We start from the raw sequence: 5,564 nt of genomic DNA, 5'->3' as shown, positions 1-5,564 counted from the left end.
TCATGGTTGCCTTCATTTTAGGTTAAGGATGCTGGAGCCTTTTTGTTTTGGGGAGTAGGGTAGTTTGGCACTCCAAAATGCAATAATGGAGAGAGTTTGTTTGGGCCACTGGCATTCGGCCTTAGTATTCCTAATTCTCCTCAGTTTATTCAGTTTTTCAAGACAAGATTTTTTTTTTTTTAATCAGGAGTCAAACGCTAGTAGGTATCCCATGTAGTCAGGAATGGGAGATGAGAGTGGGGAGTGCAGGCAGGTGCCTTTTCATTCTCAGCCTCCCCTCTGCCTCCTGCACTCCAAGGCACCTGCCGGCGCCGCCTGAAGCTTCCGGGGCGTCCGCCATGGACAATGACCCTCTCCTGCACTGACAGCCCACCCTGCGTATTTTGAGCTGCCCGTCCTCTCTCATCTAACCTAACAGCAGGCAGCTTTCTAGTCTCTTCCCATGTTCCACATAATTTCTCATCCTCTTTCTGTTCTCTTTACTATTCTGGGTTTGTCCCTGTGTTGTCATTGGGTTTCAGAAGGTAGGGAAATAAGGAAGACAACATTTTTTGCTGGGCTTACTGGATCAATCTTGAAGCCCCCAAAACTCTTTCTGTGGAAAATTCTGAGTTTCCTTGCAGGTACCTTCAGAATATTTGTCCAGTGTTCCATTTGGATTCTTTGATTTTCTTAAAAAAATGTAACTCTCCTATCTGCTCACTTGTGTTTAAAGCATATGTAGATCTGGCATCTCAGAATATTAGCTTTCTGTTTCCTCATCGGTGAGCACAAAAGGCCAGGTGGCAGCGTGATATTTTGGGAGGTGTGTTGGAGGATATTTGTTTCAGTTGCTCTTCCAGGTCCATTAACTTCTGTCCGTGGAGTAAGCTGGAGCAAGCACTGGGGTCGTCCTCGCCCTTCTGTAACTGCCTTGGCTGAGCTGCATTAGCATTATGGCCTCCGCTGGAACAAGCCAATGGACAAGAAGCAGCCGTCCCTGCCACTGTGATCGCTTTAGAAAAATGTAAAGGACATTATCTTCTCCCTTTATCACTCAGTGAGACATCCCTACAAAAAAAATTTGGGTTCTCCTGAGAAGGTGATGTGTCTCCTCCTTTCTGATAATGAGAATTGTGCAACCGGACGCATTTCCCTTTATTGTCTGTGTCTCAGAGGCCTCTGCTCCACCTTAAAACTGGTATGTCTCACTCGGCAGCTGGCTCCCATCCCCTACCTGGGTGCAATTCTCAACTAGGGACCAGTTAAAGGTGATATCTTGGTCAGGGTAAAAAAATCAGAAAATGTTTACTTCTTTGTGATAATTTGGGGCTTTCTCAGTTCAGTGTATGGCGCACACCTGTAATAATTGGTCTATTTCTTACTTATCTCATAAATGAAAACAAACAAAATACGAAATAACTGGAAGACTAACTAAAAGGGATGTTTTCTTTAACATTTTGTTAATGTGACCATGATTTTCATGTGATAGGACTTTGTGGACTCCACTCATAGAGAGGGTACTACTCTATCTTCCTTTATTATTCCATCTCTAATTCTACTGGGTCTCAACATAAGCACACACTGCTTATGACGGTAAGACACGAACATTTTATGTTGTGCACATTACTATCTAAATGTTTTTATTGTAAGATGCCTCAAAATCACTCTGGAACAAGGCAAGGTACAAACACATGAATATGAAAACAGAGTACAAGTAAAATAAAATAAAAGTAAAAAGATTATGTAAAGTAAAATGAGTTAGTTGATTGTACTTTGGGATATGTCTGTTCTGAATATAATAACTCAGGTTCCTTATTATTTTCATAATAGAAAACCATATTTTTCTCTTTTAAGGTTTCTTTGAAGACATACAAAAATAGCATTACTACTTGTGCTGGGTTAAATAGTGTTCTGCCAAAATTCATGTCCACCTAGGACCTCAGAGTATGATCTTGTTAGAAGTAGGGTCTTTGCAGATGTAATTAGTTCAGATGAGGTCACACTGGATTAACGTGGACCCTAAATTCAATGACTGGTGTCCTTTTAGCAAGGCCACGCGAAGACACAGAGAGACAACAGAGGAGAAGACCGTGTGAAGAAGGAGGCGGAGATTGGAGTGATGCAGCTAGAAGCCAAGGGTTGCTGGCAACCACCAGAAATTAGGAGAGAGGTAAGGAAAAGATTCTCCTGCAGAGCTTCCAGAAGAAGCCAACGTTGTTTTCAGACTTCTGGCCTCCTGAATTGTGAGAAAGTAAATATGTGTTGTTTGACGCCACCCTGTTTTTGTTAATATTTGTTACAGCACATAAATTGAGCATCTAAGTGGGTGCTCCATAAATAACTGCCAATTGATACCCTTCAAAAGGGAGAATTAATTGTCTATAATAATCTAAACAAGAGGTACTTTCACAATAATGTTAAACAAAAAATTCTGATAAAGGACAGTTTTCTTTTTCTTTTCTGCCTTCTTTTTCTTTCCTCCTTGTAGAAAATATACTGTGGTTCTATGTAAAATGCTTTTATCATAGTTGCATTTTGAGAAGCTTTGATCTCAATATCACATATATGAATTATAGCCAAAGAAATTTACATAAATAAGGGGGATCAAATCCCATGCTCCAAACATGACACTACTCACAGAAAATATAAAGAGATTTTTATAATTTATTTTCTGTCAACAGCTACTGCTGGCTCCATGCACCCATTACATTGAGCTTCATCAACTTGACTACTCTTGAAAGATACTGATATGACAGATAAACTATATTTGCAACACTTATGATAAAACACTAATGCAATGTATTTCTTTGGTTGGTGAGCTTTCACGAAATTGTGGGACATAGAGAAAAAATGTAAAATAGAATGAAATAAAACAGAAGTGAAAATTGACTTTTTCACTGCATTTTTCTAAATCACGAGTGTATTTTATTTAGGATGGATCTATATACTTTGCATATCCAACAGACAAGTATATAATGAGTTTGGGGGGAATATTAGTTGAGTAAATTGTGTTTACAGAAAAATGCCACAACACGTCCATACAGGCATCATTCTAGTGTTCTATCACCCTCTACTGGTCAGTGAGCCAAATTACATTTAGCCTTTCCCCCCCAGCAAAGTGGATTTCTTTTTACAAAAACTAAAAAAATTCTTTTGTTCATTTGCTAAATCTACCAAATGTGCTCATGAATAAAAAATTATACTTAAAATAAGAACTTCATAATTCATCTGTTTGTGCCTCCCTCTACCACCAGCCGGTGAGCTCCTCGAACCTCTAGTAGCCAGCATATTGCTTAGCGCAGTACGCACATTCCGTAAATGCGGGATAAATTGCCTCTGCGGCAATTTGCGTCATCACAACAATCTTCATTTATCAGTAGTCTGTAAAGTTCTTTGTTTCATAAATATCACTACTGTACGGATTTATATAAAAATAAAAACAGTGATTTATATAAAAACAGTGATTTTCAACATACTGATTTCATATAAAATGCTCCTTATTTTAACGTTAATCTATTTTAACAGTTCCAACGCTAGGTTCACAGTCACTTTGATAATCACTTAACCCGGGCATTTTTCTGGTTACAGGTTATTTTGACTAGTTGGGTGTTATTAAGTGAGGATGTTTATTGATTAGGCGGAAGACCAGAAACAACGGGAGCTTCTGTCTGAGTTTATTTCTGTTTGACGTAGACACAGTCCACAGGCCGACGTCATCTGTCTTGGCGCCCCCTGCCGCCTGAGCTGTGTATACTCAGTGCAGCAAACAGGTGCAGAGTCTTTGAGGGAGGCAATGCACAGCGGACGCCGGCATTCTGGCAGTTCTGACCAAAGGCGCTGATGGAATGCGAGATGAAGCCTTGGCCTAGTGAGAGGAACACAGAGAACCGGCCCAGCACGGCCCTTTGGCGGCTGATGTACGGCAACCTTGGCTGTAAGCACAAAACTGAAAAAAAGTTCCCGTAAAAACACATAAGCATGGGACTACCCTCAGCCATTTGGGAGTTTGAATGAAAACTGTGCTGTCTGGGAAGCCCCAGCCAAACGGTAACCTGAAAAAAAACAAAACAAAACGGGGTTGGCGGTTCCAAGCAGCTAACGGGCAGAAGCACATCTGGAACCAGGGCTGTTGACAAGTGAGGATTCTTTTCGTCCCCTGACTCGGAAGCAGAGGCTTGGGACCCGCGTTCCAGCGGCGGTCGCTAGGGGGCGGGCAGGTGCCTCTCCCTTCCAGTCTCCCGGCGGCTGGTGCCCAGCGCCGGGCTGGGACTGTGGCTGCTGCGGCTTTCCCTCTCCTCAGGGTCACGGCCTGTCAGCCTGTTACGGGGCTTCCTGCTGCCCACGTGCCGGCCAGGAATGCCGTTCCAACAGCCTTCTTGAAGCGCTCTTCCAGAAGCTACACCACCACGGGGAGGGATGGGCATCCCCCTGGGCCAGGGGGAGGACAGGCCGCAGGGGCAGTGGGGGGCGCCCAAGAGCGAAATGGGGGTGGGGGCCTCAGGGCACAGATGTCCCTTCTGTCACTCCGCTATCAGACCACTTGCCACTCGTTTGTGTCCTGTCACTGAGCTGTGTCGGTGTAACATATCGAAGACTTGACCATCTTGCCAAAAATGAGGGCCGAGTGGTGGAAAAATGTCAAAAGCCTGCTTGCATTATTGCAACGTTAATGAAACGCCCCAGTGAGCCAACTGCCTGTGGCCTGTGCCCAGATTCCGCTAGTTCTCGGGAACCTCACGGGGCTGTGGGTGGCTGCCCCGAGCTCTCGCAGAGGCCGTGCCATGGCTGCGGATTGCTACGCATCGCTCCAGTTGCATCTAACGCCATGGCAACGTCTACACTACATTGTAACCTTATACCATTTGCTATAGCGGAGCGTTATGAAACTTAACAGATGACATCAATACCCACTGTTGTGTTCTCTGACGATTCTCACGTCCTCAGCCGTATGTTTAACCAGCTGACCCATTGCGGTAAAACAAACAAACAATTAAAAGCCCCTGTTGTACTTCAAGCTTCTCTAGGAGACGATCAGGCCCGGCAGCAGACGGAGTGTGCGTAGGCACACAGACCTTTGGAAAGGAGGAGGGGACACCAGGTTTTGTAAGACTATTTTTCTTGTGAGGAGACTGATTCCATTCACTCAAAGAAATAACATTTAATAAATTTCCATTTGATGACTCTAGACACGTGAGCACTGGGTGGATGTCGCCTGGGGAGTGGGCTTCCCTTCCCCACACATTCCTCTGCTTCCGGGTCCACCATAGGCCGGAAGTCCGCCGTGTTTGGCGCCTTGCATTCCAGCTTCCGGTGGGCCAACTCTCGCGTGGTGCTTGCTGGGTTCCCCTGAGGCTGTGCGCCCGAGGGTCGTGTGCGAGTGCACCAGAGCGCACGGACGCTGGTACCTTCGCGCCCAGGGGGTGCCCTGGAACCGCGGCAGCTGGGTCAAGCCGTTGCCATGGCCGCGCCGAGGGCTCGGACCGGCCTCCTGGCGTCGCCGTCGAGGAGGCGGCGGGTGGCATGGCGGCACGGAGGAATGTCCTCTCTGTGGCCCGGAGGAGTGGCGGCCTTGAGGACTCCGC

The sequence above is a fragment of the Desmodus rotundus genome, chromosome 12, assembly GCF_022682495.2.
Source record: "Desmodus rotundus isolate HL8 chromosome 12, HLdesRot8A.1, whole genome shotgun sequence".
In the NCBI taxonomy this organism is placed as follows: Eukaryota; Metazoa; Chordata; class Mammalia; order Chiroptera; family Phyllostomidae; genus Desmodus; species Desmodus rotundus.
The sequence above is the reverse complement of the archived record's forward strand: the minus strand, read 5'-3'. Positions refer to the sequence as shown.